We start from the raw sequence: 18,746 nt of genomic DNA on the forward strand, positions 1-18,746 counted from the left end.
TGCTGTCACTGTCGTCTCTAGTAAAATCTCCACGGCGTGTTTCTGCGTAATTTACTTGTTCTATAAGATCAAGGGAGTACGTTAGTTTCAGAATGTTTAAAAAGCATTGTCAGATGTGGGGTTCGAACCCACGCTCCCTTACGGGAAGCAGAGCTTAAATCTGGCGCCTTAGACCGCTCGGCCAATCTGACGCGCAAGACAAGCGCTCCAGTGACTTCCATCTCTAGCAAGACCTCAGGAACCTCACTCCGAAATCTGTTTCTTTTTTCGGTAGGATGGAATTATGTCAGTTTCAGAATATGTGAGACGCAATGTCAGATGTGGCGTACTAAACGCACCCTCGCTTTCGGGAAACAATGTGGCGCGTTGGACCGCTTTCTTCCGTCGCTTCCAGTTTGAACTGTGACTAGCAAAACTGTATTTAGTAATAGGAACATTTTCACATTGATGCCAAGAAAACTAGATATTAACGAACGGCGAATGAGACCGTTTCCTAGCAACAGCCACGCTGTGCATTACGCACTCGTGGGAAGCCAATGAAATATTTCATGTGAGGCTCTAACTGTCGGCCTTCACTTTCCAATACTTAGGCACTGCCCCGGTGGTACCGACGCATACATACTGAAACGTCTTTGGATCGTCAGTGAGTACTTCATATTAGAAATTTCGTGTTCGCCCTGATGTGCATTAAAGGGCCAATTTATCAGAGAAAGTCAGTTCTGCGCCTAGTTACAGTATGTCACCCTAGCAGCGCCAGGAAATCGGGTTCAGTGGTGCTCGCGTTGCACTCGGCGTTGAGCGCCTGCAGCGCTATCGCCTTCGGCCTCTGGCGCCAGGAGGGAAGGCGACACATGATGGCGCAAGCAGCGCGTAGCAGAAGGCGGTGGTGGTGTGTCGGTCAGCATGGTTGCTTCCCAAGTAGCTGCTCCGGGTTCGAAGGCCGGACATCGCACGGAAGTTGTCTCCTTTACGCAGGAGAGTGTTTTTAACGGTACAAATGGTTTCCCTTCTCCCTTCGTAGGCTAGTGCGGATTACGATTCACAGCATCGTGTGTCTCCATGTGTCGACTTGTCTCGACTTTGCTCGGCTGACGCGAAAGCTGACGCTTGCAAATGGGCGTATATGTAGAGGACAGGCGCTAGAAACGACTGGGAGAGTCCACATCGACAAACACACAACGGACCCTTTCATTTGACTGTGGCCGCACGTTCGCGCCTTTGCGTACCGAGAGCAAGAGGGGGGTCAGCGAGCTGGACCGTACCATTACCGCACAGCAGCACCAAAAACTAAGGAAAAAGGCAAAACTGAAGAAACCAACACACGCGGACTTCCTAGTTCGTCACCCAGCCGAGCACTAACCATGGCCAACGCTGCCTAATTTCGGTAATCGGACATGAACCCGTGTCGTTGGCACGGCATACAAGTTGGCGAGAATGTTGGCAGACGTGCGGACGTCTTAGTCCGTGTACAGATCACTTGGGATTTGCCTGACAGTCTCTCGCGTTGCCTTTTAGGGAAGGAAAATGGAATAGCCCTGAGCCACAACACAACGACCACGGAAACGTCCGTGAGAAGAGCTAAAACCCGGCACGAGGAAACTATGTTCCGCTATTTGTTTTCGGCCGCTCGGGCTATCGGACGTGCGACGCCCGCACTGCTGTCACTGTCGTCTCTAGTAAAATCTCCACGGCGTGTTTCTGCGTAATTTACTTGTTCTATAAGATCAAGGGAGTACGTTAGTTTCAGAATGTTGAAAAAGAATTGTCAGATGTGGGGTTCGAACCCACGCTCCCTTACGGGAAGCAGAGCTTAAATCTGGCGCCTTAGACCGCTCGGCCAATCTGACCCGCAGGACAAGCGCTCCAGTGACTTCCATCTTTAGCAAGACCTCAGGAACCTCACTCCGAAATCTGTTTCTTTTTTCGGTAGGATGGAATTATGTCAGTTTCACAATATGTGAGACGCAATGTCAGATGTGGCGTACTAAACGCACCCTCGCTTTCGGGAAACAATGTGGCGCGTTGGACCGCTTTCTTCCGTCGCTTCCAGTTTGAACTGTGACTAGCAAAACTGTATTTAGTAATAGGAACATTTTCACATTGATGCAAAGAAAACTAGATATTAACGAACGGCGAATGAGACCGTTTCCTAGCAACAGCCACGCTGTGCATTACGCACTCGTGGGAAGCCAATGAAATATTTCATGTGAGGCTCTAACTGTCGGCCTTCACTTTCCAATACTTAGGCACTGCCCCGGTGGTACCGACGCATACATACTGAAACGTCTTTGGATCGTCAGTGAGTACTTCATATTAGAAATTTCGTGTTCGCCCTGATGTGCATTAAAGGGCCAATTTATCAGAGAAAGTCAGTTCTGCGCCTAGTTACAGTATGTCACCCTAGCAGCGCCAGGAAATCGGGTTCAGTGGTGCTCGCGTTGCACTCGGCGTTGAGCGCCTGCAGCGCTATCGCCTTCGGCCTCTGGCGCCAGGAGGGAAGGCGACACATGATGGCGCAAGCAGCGCGTAGCAGAAGGCGGTGGTGGTGTGTCGGTCAGCATGGTTGCTTCCCAAGTAGCTGCTCCGGGTTCGAAGGCCGGACATCGCACGGAAGTTGTCTCCTTTACGCAGGAGAGTGTTTTCAACGGTACAAATGGTTTCCCTTCTCCCTTCGTAGGCTAGTGCGGATTACGATTCACAGCATCGTGTGTCTCCATGTGTCGACTTGTCTCGACTTTGCTCGGCTGACGCGAAAGCTGACGCTTGCAAATGGGCGTATATGTAGAGGACAGGCGCTAGAAACGACTGGGAGAGTCCACATCGACAAACACACAACGGACCCTTTCATTTGACTGTGGCCGCACGTTCGCGCCTTTGCGTACCGAGAGCAAGAGGGGGGTCAGCGAGCTGGACCGTACCATTACCGCACAGCAGCACCAAAAACTAAGGAAAACGGCAAAACTGAAGAAACCAACACACGCGGACTTCCTAGTTCGTCACCCAGCCGAGCACTAACCATGGCCAACGCTGCCTAATTTCGGTAATCGGACATGAACCCGTGTCGTTGGCACGGCATACAAGTTGGCGAGAATGTTGGCAGACGTGCGGACGTCTTAGTCCGTGTACAGATCACTTGGGATTTGCCTGACAGTCTCTCGCGTTGCCTTTTAGGGAAGGAAAATGGAATAGCCCTGAGCCACAACACAACGACCACGGAAACGTCCGTGAGAAGAGCTAAAACCCGGCACGAGGAAACTATGTTCCGCTATTTGTTTTCGGCCGCTCGGGCTATCGGACGTGCGACGCCCGCACTGCTGTCACTGTCGTCTTTAGTAAAATCTCCACGGCGTGTTTCTGCGTAATTTACTTGTTCTATAAGATCAAGGGAGTACGTTAGTTTCAGAATGTTTAAAAAGCATTGTCAGATGTGGGGTTCGAACCCACGCTCCCTTACGGGAAGCAGAGCTTAAATCTGGCGCCTTAGACCGCTCGGCCAATCTGACGCGCAAGACAAGCGCTCCAGTGACTTCCATCTCTAGCAAGACCTCAGGAACCTCACTCCGAAATCTGTTTCTTTTTTCGGTAGGATGGAATTATGTCAGTTTCAGAATATGTGAGACGCAATGTCAGATGTGGCGTACTAAACGCACCCTCGCTTTCGGGAAACAATGTGGCGCGTTGGACCGCTTTCTTCCGTCGCTTCCAGTTTGAACTGTGACTAGCAAAACTGTATTTAGTAATAGGAACATTTTCACATTGATGCAAAGAAAACTAGATATTAACGAACGGCGAATGAGACCGTTTCCTAGCAACAGCCACGCTGTGCATTACGCACTCGTGGGAAGCCAATGAAATATTTCATGTGAGGCTCTAACTGTCGGCCTTCACTTTCCAATACTTAGGCACTGCCCCGGTGGTACCGACGCATACATACTGAAACGTCTTTGGATCGTCAGTGAGTACTTCATATTAGAAATTTCGTGTTCGCCCTGATGTGCATTAAAGGGCCAATTTATCAGAGAAAGTCAGTTCTGCGCCTAGTTACAGTATGTCACCCTAGCAGCGCCAGGAAATCGGGTTCAGTGGTGCTCGCGTTGCACTCGGCGTTGAGCGCCTGCAGCGCTATCGCCTTCGGCCTCTGGCGCCAGGAGGGAAGGCGACACATGATGGCGCAAGCAGCGCGTAGCAGAAGGCGGTGGTGGTGTGTCGGTCAGCATGGTTGCTTCCCAAGTAGCTGCTCCGGGTTCGAAGGCCGGACATCGCACGGAAGTTGTCTCCTTTACGCAGGAGAGTGTTTTTAACGGTACAAATGGTTTCCCTTCTCCCTTCGTAGGCTAGTGCGGATTACGATTCACAGCATCGTGTGTCTCCATGTGTCGACTTGTCTCGACTTTGCTCGGCTGACGCGAAAGCTGACGCTTGCAAATGGGCGTATATGTAGAGGACAGGCGCTAGAAACGACTGGGAGAGTCCACATCGACAAACACACAACGGACCCTTTCATTTGACTGTGGCCGCACGTTCGCGCCTTTGCGTACCGAGAGCAAGAGGGGGGTCAGCGAGCTGGACCGTACCTTTACCGCACAGCAGCACCAAAAACTAAGGAAAAAGGCAAAACTGAAGAAACCAACACACGCGGACTTCCTAGTTCGTCACCCAGCCGAGCACTAACCATGGCCAACGCTGCCTAATTTCGGTAATCGGACATGAACCCGTGTCGTTGGCACGGCATACAAGTTGGCGAGAATGTTGGCAGACGTGCGGACGTCTTAGTCCGTGTACAGATCACTTGGGATTTGCCTGACAGTCTCTCGCGTTGCCTTTTAGGGAAGGAAAATGGAATAGCCCTGAGCCACAACACAACGACCACGGAAACGTCCGTGAGAAGAGCTAAAACCCGGCACGAGGAAACTATGTTCCGCTATTTGTTTTCGGCCGCTCGGGCTATCGGACGTGCGACGCCCGCACTGCTGTCACTGTCGTCTCTAGTAAAATCTCCACGGCGTGTTTCTGCGTAATTTACTTGTTCTATAAGATCAAGGGAGTACGTTAGTTTCAGAATGTTGAAAAAGAATTGTCAGATGTGGGGTTCGAACCCACGCTCCCTTACGGGAAGCAGAGCTTAAATCTTGCGCCTGAGACCGCTCGGCCAATCTGACGCGCAAGACAAGCGCTCCAGTGACTTCCATCTCTAGCAAGACCTCAGGAACCTCACTCCGAAATCTGTTTCTTTTTTCGGTAGGATGGAATTATGTCAGTTTCAGAATATGTGAGACGCAATGTCAGATGTGGCGTACTAAACGCACCCTCGCTTTCGGGAAACAATGTGGCGCGTTGGACCGCTTTCTTCCGTCGCTTCCAGTTTGAACTGTGACTAGCAAAACTGTATTTAGTAATAGGAACATTTTCACATTGATGCAAAGAAAACTAGATATTAACGAACGGCGAATGAGACCGTTTCCTAGCAACAGCCACGCTGTGCATTACGCACTCGTGGGAAGCCAATGAAATATTTCATGTGAGGCTCTAACTGTCGGCCTTCACTTTCCAATACTTAGGCACTGCCCCGGTGGTACCGACGCATACATACTGAAACGTCTTTGGATCGTCAGTGAGTACTTCATATTAGAAATTTCGTGTTCGCCCTGATGTGCATTAAAGGGCCAATTTATCAGAGAAAGTCAGTTCTGCGCCTAGTTACAGTATGTCACCCTAGCAGCGCCAGGAAATCGGGTTCAGTGGTGCTCGCGTTGCACTCGGCGTTGAGCGCCTGCAGCGCTATCGCCTTCGGCCTCTGGCGCCAGGAGGGAAGGCGACACATGATGGCGCAAGCAGCGCGTAGCAGAAGGCGGTGGTGGTGTGTCGGTCAGCATGGTTGCTTCCCAAGTAGCTGCTCCGGGTTCGAAGGCCGGACATCGCACGGAAGTTGTCTCCTTTACGCAGGAGAGTGTTTTTAACGGTACAAATGGTTTCCCTTCTCCCTTCGTAGGCTAGTGCGGATTACGATTCACAGCATCGTGTGTCTCCATGTGTCGACTTGTCTCGACTTTGTTCGGCTGACGCGAAAGCTGACGCTTGCAAATGGGCGTATATGTAGAGGACAGGCGCTAGAAACGACTGGGAGAGTCCACATCGACAAACACACAACGGACCCTTTCATTTGACTGTGGCCGCACGTTCGCGCCTTTGCGTACCGAGAGCAAGAGGGGGGTCAGCGAGCTGGACCGTACCTTTACCGCACAGCAGCACCAAAAACTAAGGAAAAAGGCAAAACTGAAGAAACCAACACACGCGGACTTCCTAGTTCGTCACCCAGCCGAGCACTAACCATGGCCAACGCTGCCTAATTTCGGTAATCGGACATGAACCCGTGTCGTTGGCACGGCATACAAGTTGGCGAGAATGTTGGCAGACGTGCGGACGTCTTAGTCCGTGTACAGATCACTTGGGATTTGCCTGACAGTCTCTCGCGTTGCCTTTTAGGGAAGGAAAATGGAATAGCCCTGAGCCACAACACAACGACCACGGAAACGTCCGTGAGAAGAGCTAAAACCCGGCACGAGGAAACTATGTTCCGCTATTTGTTTTCGGCCGCTCGGGCTATCGGACGTGCGACGCCCGCACTGCTGTCACTGTCGTCTCTAGTAAAATCTCCACGGCGTGTTTCTGCGTAATTTACTTGTTCTATAAGATCAAGGGAGTACGTTAGTTTCAGAATGTTGAAAAAGAATTGTCAGATGTGGGGTTCGAACCCACGCTCCCTTACGGGAAGCAGAGCTTAAATCTGGCGCCTTAGACCGCTCGGCCAATCTGACGCGCAAGACAAGCGCTCCAGTGACTTCCATCTCTAGCAAGACCTCAGGAACCTCACTCCGAAATCTGTTTCTTTTTTCGGTAGGATGGAATTATGTCAGTTTCAGAATATGTGAGACGCAATGTCAGATGTGGCGTACTAAACGCACCCTCGCTTTCGGGAAACAATGTGGCGCGTTGGACCGCTTTCTTCCGTCGCTTCCAGTTTGAACTGTGACTAGCAAAACTGTATTTAGTAATAGGAACATTTTCACATTGATGCAAAGAAAACTAGATATTAACGAACGGCGAATGAGACCGTTTCCTAGCAACAGCCACGCTGTGCATTACGCACTCGTGGGAAGCCAATGAAATATTTCATGTGAGGCTCTAACTGTCGGCCTTCACTTTCCAATACTTAGGCACTGCCCCGGTGGTACCGACGCATACATACTGAAACGTCTTTGGATCGTCAGTGAGTACTTCATATTAGAAATTTCGTGTTCGCCCTGATGTGCATTAAAGGGCCAATTTATCAGAGAAAGTCAGTTCTGCGCCTAGTTACAGTATGTCACCCTAGCAGCGCCAGGAAATCGGGTTCAGTGGTGCTCGCGTTGCACTCGGCGTTGAGCGCCTGCAGCGCTATCGCCTTCGGCCTCTGGCGCCAGGAGGGAAGGCGACACATGATGGCGCAAGCAGCGCGTAGCAGAAGGCGGTGGTGGTGTGTCGGTCAGCATGGTTGCTTCCCAAGTAGCTGCTCCGGGTTCGAAGGCCGGACATCGCACGGAAGTTGTCTCCTTTACGCAGGAGAGTGTTTTTAACGGTACAAATGGTTTCCCTTCTCCCTTCGTAGGCTAGTGCGGATTACGATTCACAGCATCGTGTGTCTCCATGTGTCGACTTGTCTCGACTTTGCTCGGCTGACGCGAAAGCTGACGCTTGCAAATGGGCGTATATGTAGAGGACAGGCGCTAGAAACGACTGGGAGAGTCCACATCGACAAACACACAACGGACCCTTTCATTTGACTGTGGCCGCACGTTCGCGCCTTTGCGTACCGAGAGCAAGAGGGGGGTCAGCGAGCTGGACCGTACCATTACCGCACAGCAGCACCAAAAACTAAGGAAAAAGGCAAAACTGAAGAAACCAACACACGCGGACTTCCTAGTTCGTCACCCAGCCGAGCACTAACCATGGCCAACGCTGCCTAATTTCGGTAATCGGACATGAACCCGTGTCGTTGGCACGGCATACAAGTTGGCGAGAATGTTGGCAGACGTGCGGACGTCTTAGTCCGTGTACAGATCACTTGGGATTTGCCTGACAGTCTCTCGCGTTGCCTTTTAGGGAAGGAAAATGGAATAGCCCTGAGCCACAACACAACGACCACGGAAACGTCCGTGAGAAGAGCTAAAACCCGGCACGAGGAAACTATGTTCCGCTATTTGTTTTCGGCCGCTCGGGCTATCGGACGTGCGACGCCCGCACTGCTGTCACTGTCGTCTCTAGTAAAATCTCCACGGCGTGTTTCTGCGTAATTTACTTGTTCTATAAGATCAAGGGAGTACGTTAGTTTCAGAATGTTTAAAAAGCATTGTCAGATGTGGGGTTCGAACCCACGCTCCCTTACGGGAAGCAGAGCTTAAATCTGGCGCCTTAGACCGCTCGGCCAATCTGACGCGCAAGACAAGCGCTCCAGTGACTTCCATCTCTAGCAAGACCTCAGGAACCTCACTCCGAAATCTGTTTCTTTTTTCGGTAGGATGGAATTATGTCAGTTTCAGAATATGTGAGACGCAATGTCAGATGTGGCGTACTAAACGCACCCTCGCTTTCGGGAAACAATGTGGCGCGTTGGACCGCTTTCTTCCGTCGCTTCCAGTTTGAACTGTGACTAGCAAAACTGTATTTAGTAATAGGAACATTTTCACATTGATGCAAAGAAAACTAGATATTAACGAACGGCGAATGAGACCGTTTCCTAGCAACAGCCACGCTGTGCATTACGCACTCGTGGGAAGCCAATGAAATATTTCATGTGAGGCTCTAACTGTCGGCCTTCACTTTCCAATACTTAGGCACTGCCCCGGTGGTACCGACGCATACATACTGAAACGTCTTTGGATCGTCAGTGAGTACTTCATATTAGAAATTTCGTGTTCGCCCTGATGTGCATTAAAGGGCCAATTTATCAGAGAAAGTCAGTTCTGCGCCTAGTTACAGTATGTCACCCTAGCAGCGCCAGGAAATCGGGTTCAGTGGTGCTCGCGTTGCACTCGGCGTTGAGCGCCTGCAGCGCTATCGCCTTCGGCCTCTGGCGCCAGGAGGGAAGGCGACACATGATGGCGCAAGCAGCGCGTAGCAGAAGGCGGTGGTGGTGTGTCGGTCAGCATGGTTGCTTCCCAAGTAGCTGCTCCGGGTTCGAAGGCCGGACATCGCACGGAAGTTGTCTCCTTTACGCAGGAGAGTGTTTTTAACGGTACAAATGGTTTCCCTTCTCCCTTCGTAGGCTAGTGCGGATTACGATTCACAGCATCGTGTGTCTCCATGTGTCGACTTGTCTCGACTTTGCTCGGCTGACGCGAAAGCTGACGCTTGCAAATGGGCGTATATGTAGAGGACAGGCGCTAGAAACGACTGGGAGAGTCCACATCGACAAACACACAACGGACCCTTTCATTTGACTGTGGCCGCACGTTCGCGCCTTTGCGTACCGAGAGCAAGAGGGGGGTCAGCGAGCTGGACCGTACCATTACCGCACAGCAGCACCAAAAACTAAGGAAAAAGGCAAAACTGAAGAAACCAACACACGCGGACTTCCTAGTTCGTCACCCAGCCGAGCACTAACCATGGCCAACGCTGCCTAATTTCGGTAATCGGACATGAACCCGTGTCGTTGGCACGGCATACAAGTTGGCGAGAATGTTGGCAGACGTGCGGACGTCTTAGTCCGTGTACAGATCACTTGGGATTTGCCTGACAGTCTCTCGCGTTGCCTTTTAGGGAAGGAAAATGGAATAGCCCTGAGCCACAACACAACGACCACGGAAACGTCCGTGAGAAGAGCTAAAACCCGGCACGAGGAAACTATGTTCCGCTATTTGTTTTCGGCCGCTCGGGCTATCGGACGTGCGACGCCCGCACTGCTGTCACTGTCGTCTCTAGTAAAATCTCCACGGCGTGTTTCTGCGTAATTTACTTGTTCTATAAGATCAAGGGAGTACGTTAGTTTCAGAATGTTTAAATAGCATTGTCAGATGTGGGGTTCGAACCCACGCTCCCTTACGGGAAGCAGAGCTTAAATCTGGCGCCTTAGACCGCTCGGCCAATCTGACGCGCAAGACAAGCGCTCCAGTGACTTCCATCTTTAGCAAGACCTCAGGAACCTCACTCCGAAATCTGTTTCTTTTTTCGGTAGGATGGAATTATGTCAGTTTCAGAATATGTGAGACGCAATGTCAGATGTGGCGTACTAAACGCACCCTCGCTTTCGGGAAACAATGTGGCGCGTTGGACCGCTTTCTTCCGTCGCTTCCAGTTTGAACTGTGACTAGCAAAACTGTATTTAGTAATAGGAACATTTTCACATTGATGCAAAGAAAACTAGATATTAACGAACGGCGAATGAGACCGTTTCCTAGCAACAGCCACGCTGTGCATTACGCACTCGTGGGAAGCCAATGAAATATTTCATGTGAGGCTCTAACTGTCGGCCTTCACTTTCCAATACTTAGGCACTGCCCCGGTGGTACCGACGCATACATACTGAAACGTCTTTGGATCGTCAGTGAGTACTTCATATTAGAAATTTCGTGTTCGCCCTGATGTGCATTAAAGGGCCAATTTATCAGAGAAAGTCAGTTCTGCGCCTAGTTACAGTATGTCACCCTAGCAGCGCCAGGAAATCGGGTTCAGTGGTGCTCGCGTTGCACTCGGCGTTGAGCGCCTGCAGCGCTATCGCCTTCGGCCTCTGGCGCCAGGAGGGAAGGCGACACATGATGGCGCAAGCAGCGCGTAGCAGAAGGCGGTGGTGGTGTGTCGGTCAGCATGGTTGCTTCCCAAGTAGCTGCTCCGGGTTCGAAGGCCGGACATCGCACGGAAGTTGTCTCCTTTACGCAGGAGAGTGTTTTCAACGGTACAAATGGTTTCCCTTCTCCCTTCGTAGGCTAGTGCGGATTACGATTCACAGCATCGTGTGTCTCCATGTGTCGACTTGTCTCGACTTTGCTCGGCTGACGCGAAAGCTGACGCTTGCAAATGGGCGTATATGTAGAGGACAGGCGCTAGAAACGACTGGGAGAGTCCACATCGACAAACACACAACGGACCCTTTCATTTGACTGTGGCCGCACGTTCGCGCCTTTGCGTACCGAGAGCAAGAGGGGGGTCAGCGAGCTGGACCGTACCATTACCGCACAGCAGCACCAAAAACTAAGGAAAAAGGCAAAACTGAAGAAACCAACACACGCGGACTTCCTAGTTCGTCACCCAGCCGAGCACTAACCATGGCCAACGCTGCCTAATTTCGGTAATCGGACATGAACCCGTGTCGTTGGCACGGCATACAAGTTGGCGAGAATGTTGGCAGACGTGCGGACGTCTTAGTCCGTGTACAGATCACTTGGGATTTGCCTGACAGTCTCTCGCGTTGCCTTTTAGGGAAGGAAAATGGAATAGCCCTGAGCCACAACACAACGACCACGGAAACGTCCGTGAGAAGAGCTAAAACCCGGCACGAGGAAACTATGTTCCGCTATTTGTTTTCGGCCGCTCGGGCTATCGGACGTGCGACGCCCGCACTGCTGTCACTGTCGTCTCTAGTAAAATCTCCACGGCGTGTTTCTGCGTAATTTACTTGTTCTATAAGATCAAGGGAGTACGTTAGTTTCAGAATGTTTAAATAGCATTGTCAGATGTGGGGTTCGAACCCACGCTCCCTTACGGGAAGCAGAGCTTAAATCTGGCGCCTTAGACCGCTCGGCCAATCTGACGCGCAAGACAAGCGCTCCAGTGACTTCCATCTTTAGCAAGACCTCAGGAACCTCACTCCGAAATCTGTTTCTTTTTTCGGTAGGATGGAATTATGTCAGTTTCAGAATATGTGAGACGCAATGTCAGATGTGGCGTACTAAACGCACCCTCGCTTTCGGGAAACAATGTGGCGCGTTGGACCGCTTTCTTCCGTCGCTTCCAGTTTGAACTGTGACTAGCAAAACTGTATTTAGTAATAGGAACATTTTCACATTGATGCAAAGAAAACTAGATATTAACGAACGGCGAATGAGACCGTTTCCTAGCAACAGCCACGCTGTGCATTACGCACTCGTGGGAAGCCAATGAAATATTTCATGTGAGGCTCTAACTGTCGGCCTTCACTTTCCAATACTTAGGCACTGCCCCGGTGGTACCGACGCATACATACTGAAACGTCTTTGGATCGTCAGTGAGTACTTCATATTAGAAATTTCGTGTTCGCCCTGATGTGCATTAAAGGGCCAATTTATCAGAGAAAGTCAGTTCTGCGCCTAGTTACAGTATGTCACCCTAGCAGCGCCAGGAAATCGGGTTCAGTGGTGCTCGCGTTGCACTCGGCGTTGAGCGCCTGCAGCGCTATCGCCTTCGGCCTCTGGCGCCAGGAGGGAAGGCGACACATGATGGCGCAAGCAGCGCGTAGCAGAAGGCGGTGGTGGTGTGTCGGTCAGCATGGTTGCTTCCCAAGTAGCTGCTCCGGGTTCGAAGGCCGGACATCGCACGGAAGTTGTCTCCTTTACGCAGGAGAGTGTTTTCAACGGTACAAATGGTTTCCCTTCTCCCTTCGTAGGCTAGTGCGGATTACGATTCACAGCATCGTGTGTCTCCATGTGTCGACTTGTCTCGACTTTGCTCGGCTGACGCGAAAGCTGACGCTTGCAAATGGGCGTATATGTAGAGGACAGGCGCTAGAAACGACTGGGAGAGTCCACATCGACAAACACACAACGGACCCTTTCATTTGACTGTGGCCGCACGTTCGCGCCTTTGCGTACCGAGAGCAAGAGGGGGGTCAGCGAGCTGGACCGTACCATTACCGCACAGCAGCACCAAAAACTAAGGAAAAAGGCAAAACTGAAGAAACCAACACACGCGGACTTCCTAGTTCGTCACCCAGCCGAGCACTAACTATGGCCAACGCTGCCTAATTTCGGTAATCGGACATGAACCCGCGTCGTTGGCACGGCATACAAGTTGGCGAGAATGTTGGCAGACGTGCGGACGTCTTAGTCCGTGTACAGATCACTTGGGATTTGCCTGACAGTCTCTCGCGTTGCCTTTTAGGGAAGGAAAATGGAATAGCCCTGAGCCACAACACAACGACCACGGAAACGTCCGTGAGAAGAGCTAAAACCCGGCACGAGGAAACTATGTTCCGCTATTTGTTTTCGGCCGCTCGGGCTATCGGACGTGCGACGCCCGCACTGCTGTCACTGTCGTCTCTAGTAAAATCTCCACGGCGTGTTTCTGCGTAATTTACTTGTTCTATAAGATCAAGGGAGTACGTTAGTTTCAGAATGTTTAAATAGCATTGTCAGATGTGGGGTTCGATCCCACGCTCCCTTACGGGAAGCAGAGCTTAAATCTGGCGCCTTAGACCGCTCGGCCAATCTGACGCGCAAGACAAGCGCTCCAGTGACTTCCATCTTTAGCAAGACCTCAGGAACCTCACTCCGAAATCTGTTTCTTTTTTCGGTAGGATGGAATTATGTCAGTTTCAGAATATGTGAGACGCAATGTCAGATGTGGCGTACTAAACGCACCCTCGCTTTCGGGAAACAATGTGGCGCGTTGGACCGCTTTCTTCCGTCGCTTCCAGTTTGAACTGTGACTAGCAAAACTGTATTTAGTAATAGGAACATTTTCACATTGATGCAAAGAAAACTAGATATTAACGAACGGCGAATGAGACCGTTTCCTAGCAACAGCCACGCTGTGCATTACGCACTCGTGGGAAGCCAATGAAATATTTCATGTGAGGCTCTAACTGTCGGCCTTCACTTTCCAATACTTAGGCACTGCCCCGGTGGTACCGACGCATACATACTGAAACGTCTTTGGATCGTCAGTGAGTACTTCATATTAGAAATTTCGTGTTCGCCCTGATGTGCATTAAAGGGCCAATTTATCAGAGAAAGTCAGTTCTGCGCCTAGTTACAGTATGTCACCCTAGCAGCGCCAGGAAATCGGGTTCAGTGGTGCTCGCGTTGCACTCGGCGTTGAGCGCCTGCAGCGCTATCGCCTTCGGCCTCTGGCGCCAGGAGGGAAGGCGACACATGATGGCGCAAGCAGCGCGTAGCAGAAGGCGGTGGTGGTGTGTCGGTCAGCATGGTTGCTTCCCAAGTAGCTGCTCCGGGTTCGAAGGCCGGACATCGCACGGAAGTTGTCTCCTTTACGCAGGAGAGTGTTTTCAACGGTACAAATGGTTTCCCTTCTCCCTTCGTAGGCTAGTGCGGATTACGATTCACAGCATCGTGTGTCTCCATGTGTCGACTTGTCTCGACTTTGCTCGGCTGACGCGAAAGCTGACGCTTGCAAATGGGCGTATATGTAGAGGACAGGCGCTAGAAACGACTGGGAGAGTCCACATCGACAAACACACAACGGACCCTTTCATTTGACTGTGGCCGCACGTTCGCGCCTTTGCGTACCGAGAGCAAGAGGGGGGTCAGCGAGCTGGACCGTACCATTACCGCACAGCAGCACCAAAAACTAAGGAAAAAGGCAAAACTGAAGAAACCAACACACGCGGACTTCCTAGTTCGTCACCCAGCCGAGCACTAACCATGGCCAACGCTGCCTAATTTCGGTAATCGGACATGAACCCGTGTCGTTGGCACGGCATACAAGTTGGCGAGAATGTTGGCAGACGTGCGGACGTCTTAGTCCGTGTACAGATCACTTGGGATTTGCCTGACAGTCTCTCGCGTTGCCTTTTAGGGAAGGAAAATGGAATAGCCCTGAGCCACAACACAACGACCACGGAAACGTCCGTGAGAAGAGCTAAAACCCGGCACGAGGAAACTATGTTCCGCTATTTGTTTTCGGCCGCTCGGGCTATCGGACGTGCGACGCCCGCACTGCTGTCACTGTCGTCTCTAGTAAAATCTCCACGGCGTGTTTCTGCGTAATTTACTTGTTCTATAAGATCAAGGGAGTACGTTAGTTTCAGAATGTTTAAATAGCATTGTCAGATGTGGGGTTCGAACCCACGCTCCCTTACGGGAAGCAGAGCTTAAATCTGGCGCCTTAGACCGCTCGGCCAATCTGACGCGCAAGACAAGCGCTCCAGTGACTTCCATCTCTAGCAAGACCTCAGGAACCTCACTCCGAAATCTGTTTCTTTTTTCGGTAGGATGGAATTATGTCAGTTTCAGAATATGTGAGACGCAATGTCAGATGTGGCGTACTAAACGCACCCTCGCTTTCGGGAAACAATGTGGCGCGTTGGACCGCTTTCTTCCGTCGCTTCCAGTTTGAACTGTGACTAGCAAAACTGTATTTAGTAATAGGAACATTTTCACATTGATGCAAAGAAAACTAGATATTAACGAACGGCGAATGAGACCGTTTCCTAGCAACAGCCACGCTGTGCATTACGCACTCGTGGGAAGCCAATGAAATATTTCATGTGAGGCTCTAACTGTCGGCCTTCACTTTCCAATACTTAGGCACTGCCCCGGTGGTACCGACGCATACATACTGAAACGTCTTTGGATCGTCAGTGAGTACTTCATATTAGAAATTTCGTGTTCGCCCTGATGTGCATTAAAGGGCCAATTTATCAGAGAAAGTCAGTTCTGCGCCTAGTTACAGTATGTCACCCTAGCAGCGCCAGGAAATCGGGTTCAGTGGTGCTCGCGTTGCACTCGGCGTTGAGCGCCTGCAGCGCTATCGCCTTCGGCCTCTGGCGCCAGGAGGGAAGGCGACACATGATGGCGCAAGCAGCGCGTAGCAGAAGGCGGTGGTGGTGTGTCGGTCAGCATGGTTGCTTCCCAAGTAGCTGCTCCGGGTTCGAAGGCCGGACATCGCACGGAAGTTGTCTCCTTTACGCAGGAGAGTGTTTTTAACGGTACAAATGGTTTCCCTTCTCCCTTCGTAGGCTAGTGCGGATTACGATTCACAGCATCGTGTGTCTCCATGTGTCGACTTGTCTCGACTTTGCTCGGCTGACGCGAAAGCTGACGCTTGCAAATGGGCGTATATGTAGAGGACAGGCGCTAGAAACGACTGGGAGAGTCCACATCGACAAACACACAACGGACCCTTTCATTTGACTGTGGCCGCACGTTCGCGCCTTTGCGTACCGAGAGCAAGAGGGGGGTCAGCGAGCTGGACCGTACCATTACCGCACAGCAGCACCAAAAACTAAGGAAAAAGGCAAAACTGAAGAAACCAACACACGCGGACTTCCTAGTTCGTCACCCAGCCGAGCACTAACCATGGCCAACGCTGCCTAATTTCGGTAATCGGACATGAACCCGTGTCGTTGGCACGGCATACAAGTTGGCGAGAATGTTGGCAGACGTGCGGACGTCTTAGTCCGTGTACAGATCACTTGGGATTTGCCTGACAGTCTCTCGCGTTGCCTTTTAGGGAAGGAAAATGGAATAGCCCTGAGCCACAACACAACGACCACGGAAACGTCCGTGAGAAGAGCTAAAACCCGGCACGAGGAAACTATGTTCCGCTATTTGTTTTCGGCCGCTCGGGCTATCGGACGTGCGACGCCCGCACTGCTGTCACTGTCGTCTCTAGTAAAATCTCCACGGCGTGTTTCTGCGTAATTTACTTGTTCTATAAGATCAAGGGAGTACGTTAGTTTCAGAATGTTTAAATAGCATTGTCAGATGTGGGGTTCGAACCCACGCTCCCTTACGGGAAGCAGAGCTTAAATCTGGCGCCTTAGACCGCTCGGCCAATCTGACGCGCAAGACAAGCGCTCCAGTGACTTCCATCTTTAGCAAGACCTCAGGAACCTCACTCCGAAATCTGTTTCTTTTTTCGGTAGGATGGAATTATGTCAGTTTCAGAATATGTGAGACGCAATGTCAGATGTGGCGTACTAAACGCACCCTCGCTTTCGGGAAACAATGTGGCGCGTTGGACCGCTTTCTTCCGTCGCTTCCAGTTTGAACTGTGACTAGCAAAACTGTATTTAGTAATAGGAACATTTTCACATTGATGCAAAGAAAACTAGATATTAACGAACGGCGAATGAGACCGTTTCCTAGCAACAGCCACGCTGTGCATTACGCACTCGTGGGAAGCCAATGAAATATTTCATGTGAGGTTCTAACTGTCGGCCTTCACTTTCCAATACTTAGGCACTGCCCCGGTGGTACCGACGCATACATACTGAAACGTCTTTGGATCGTCAGTGAGTACTTCATATTAGAAATTTCGTGTTCGCCCTGATGTGCATTAAAGGGCCAATTTATCAGAGAAAGTCAGTTCTGCGCCTAGTTACAGTATGTCACCCTAGCAGCGCCAGGAAATCGGGTTCAGTGGTGCTCGCGTTGCACTCGGCGTTGAGCGCCTGCAGCGCTATCGCCTTCGGCCTCTGGCGCCAGGAGGGAAGGCGACACATGATGGCGCAAGCAGCGCGTAGCAGAAGGCGGTGGTGGTGTGTCGGTCAGCATGGTTGCTTCCCAAGTAGCTGCTCCGGGTTCGAAGGCCGGACATCGCACGGAAGTTGTCTCCTTTACGCAGGAGAGTGTTTTCAACGGTACAAATGGTTTCCCTTCTCCCTTCGTAGGCTAGTGCGGATTACGATTCACAGCATCGTGTGTCTCCATGTGTCGACTTGTCTCGACTTTGCTCGGCTGACGCGAAAGCTGACGCTTGCAAATGGGCGTATATGTAGAGGACAGGCGCTAGAAACGACTGGGAGAGTCCACATCGACAAACACACAACGGACCCTTTCATTTGACTGTGGCCGCACGTTCGCGCCTTTGCGTACCGAGAGCAAGAGGGGGGTCAGCGAGCTGGACCGTACCATTACCGCACAGCAGCACCAAAAACTAAGGAAAAAGGCAAAACTGAAGAAACCAACACACGCGGACTTCCTAGTTCGTCACCCAGCCGAGCACTAACCATGGCCAACGCTGCCTAATTTCGGTAATCGGACATGAACCCGTGTCGTTGGCACGGCATACAAGTTGGCGAGAATGTTGGCAGACGTGCGGACGTCTTAGTCCGTGTACAGATCACTTGGGATTTGCCTGACAGTCTCTCGCGTTGCCTTTTAGGGAAGGAAAATGGAATAGCCCTGAGCCACAACACAACGACCACGGAAACGTCCGTGAGAAGAGCTAAAACCCGGCACGAGGAAACTATGTTCCGCTATTTGTTTTCGGCCGCTCGGGCTATCGGACGTGCGACGCCCGCACTGCTGTCACTGTCGTCTCTAGTAAAATCTCCACGGCGTGTTTCTGCGTAATTTACTTGTTCTATAAGATCAAGGGAGTACGTTAGTTTCAGAATGTTTAAATAGCATTGTCAGATGTGGGGTTCGAACCCACGCTCCCTTACGGGAAGCAGAGCTTAAATCTGGCGCCTTAGACCGCTCGGCCAATCTGACGCGCAAGACAAGCGCTCCAGTGACTTCCATCTTTAGCAAGACCTCAGGAACCTCACTCCGAAATCTGTTTCTTTTTTCGGTAGGATGGAATTATGTCAGTTTCAGAATATGTGAGACGCAATGTCAGATGTGGCGTACTAAACGCACCCTCGCTTTCGGGAAACAATGTGGCGCGTTGGACCGCTTTCTTCCGTCGCTTCCAGTTTGAACTGTGACTAGCAAAACTGTATTTAGTAATAGGAACATTTTCACATTGATGCAAAGAAAACTAGATATTAACGAACGGCGAATGAGACCGTTTCCTAGCAACAGCCACGCTGTGCATTACGCACTCGTGGG

General features: G+C 51.1%; 11 non-coding genes across 11 annotated transcripts; all 11 read right to left on the bottom strand.

The window, feature by feature from the left end:
- Positions 1–107: 107 nt before the first annotated feature.
- Positions 108–191, bottom strand: Trnal-uaa. The gene has a single exon. It is a non-coding gene; the product is annotated as a tRNA-Leu (tRNA).
- A 1,572-nt stretch (positions 192–1,763) lies between these two features.
- Trnal-uaa lies at positions 1,764–1,847 on the bottom strand. The gene has a single exon. It is a non-coding gene; the product is annotated as a tRNA-Leu (tRNA).
- Positions 1,848–3,419: 1,572 nt separating this feature from the next.
- On the bottom strand, positions 3,420–3,503 carry Trnal-uaa. Its single transcript has one exon. It is a non-coding gene; the product is annotated as a tRNA-Leu (tRNA).
- Positions 3,504–6,731: 3,228 nt separating this feature from the next.
- On the bottom strand, positions 6,732–6,815 carry Trnal-uaa. The gene has a single exon. It is a non-coding gene; the product is annotated as a tRNA-Leu (tRNA).
- A 1,572-nt stretch (positions 6,816–8,387) lies between these two features.
- Positions 8,388–8,471, bottom strand: Trnal-uaa. The gene has a single exon. It is a non-coding gene; the product is annotated as a tRNA-Leu (tRNA).
- Positions 8,472–10,043: 1,572 nt separating this feature from the next.
- Positions 10,044–10,127, bottom strand: Trnal-uaa. Its single transcript has one exon. It is a non-coding gene; the product is annotated as a tRNA-Leu (tRNA).
- Positions 10,128–11,699: 1,572 nt separating this feature from the next.
- On the bottom strand, positions 11,700–11,783 carry Trnal-uaa. The gene has a single exon. It is a non-coding gene; the product is annotated as a tRNA-Leu (tRNA).
- Positions 11,784–13,355: 1,572 nt separating this feature from the next.
- On the bottom strand, positions 13,356–13,439 carry Trnal-uaa. Its single transcript has one exon. It is a non-coding gene; the product is annotated as a tRNA-Leu (tRNA).
- Positions 13,440–15,011: 1,572 nt separating this feature from the next.
- Positions 15,012–15,095, bottom strand: Trnal-uaa. The gene has a single exon. It is a non-coding gene; the product is annotated as a tRNA-Leu (tRNA).
- A 1,572-nt stretch (positions 15,096–16,667) lies between these two features.
- Positions 16,668–16,751, bottom strand: Trnal-uaa. Its single transcript has one exon. It is a non-coding gene; the product is annotated as a tRNA-Leu (tRNA).
- Positions 16,752–18,323: 1,572 nt separating this feature from the next.
- Positions 18,324–18,407, bottom strand: Trnal-uaa. The gene has a single exon. It is a non-coding gene; the product is annotated as a tRNA-Leu (tRNA).
- Between the last annotated feature and the right edge of the window lie 339 nt (positions 18,408–18,746).

The sequence above is a fragment of the Schistocerca piceifrons genome, unplaced genomic scaffold (assembly GCF_021461385.2).
Source record: "Schistocerca piceifrons isolate TAMUIC-IGC-003096 unplaced genomic scaffold, iqSchPice1.1 HiC_scaffold_1279, whole genome shotgun sequence".
NCBI classification, from domain to species: Eukaryota; Metazoa; Arthropoda; class Insecta; order Orthoptera; family Acrididae; genus Schistocerca; species Schistocerca piceifrons.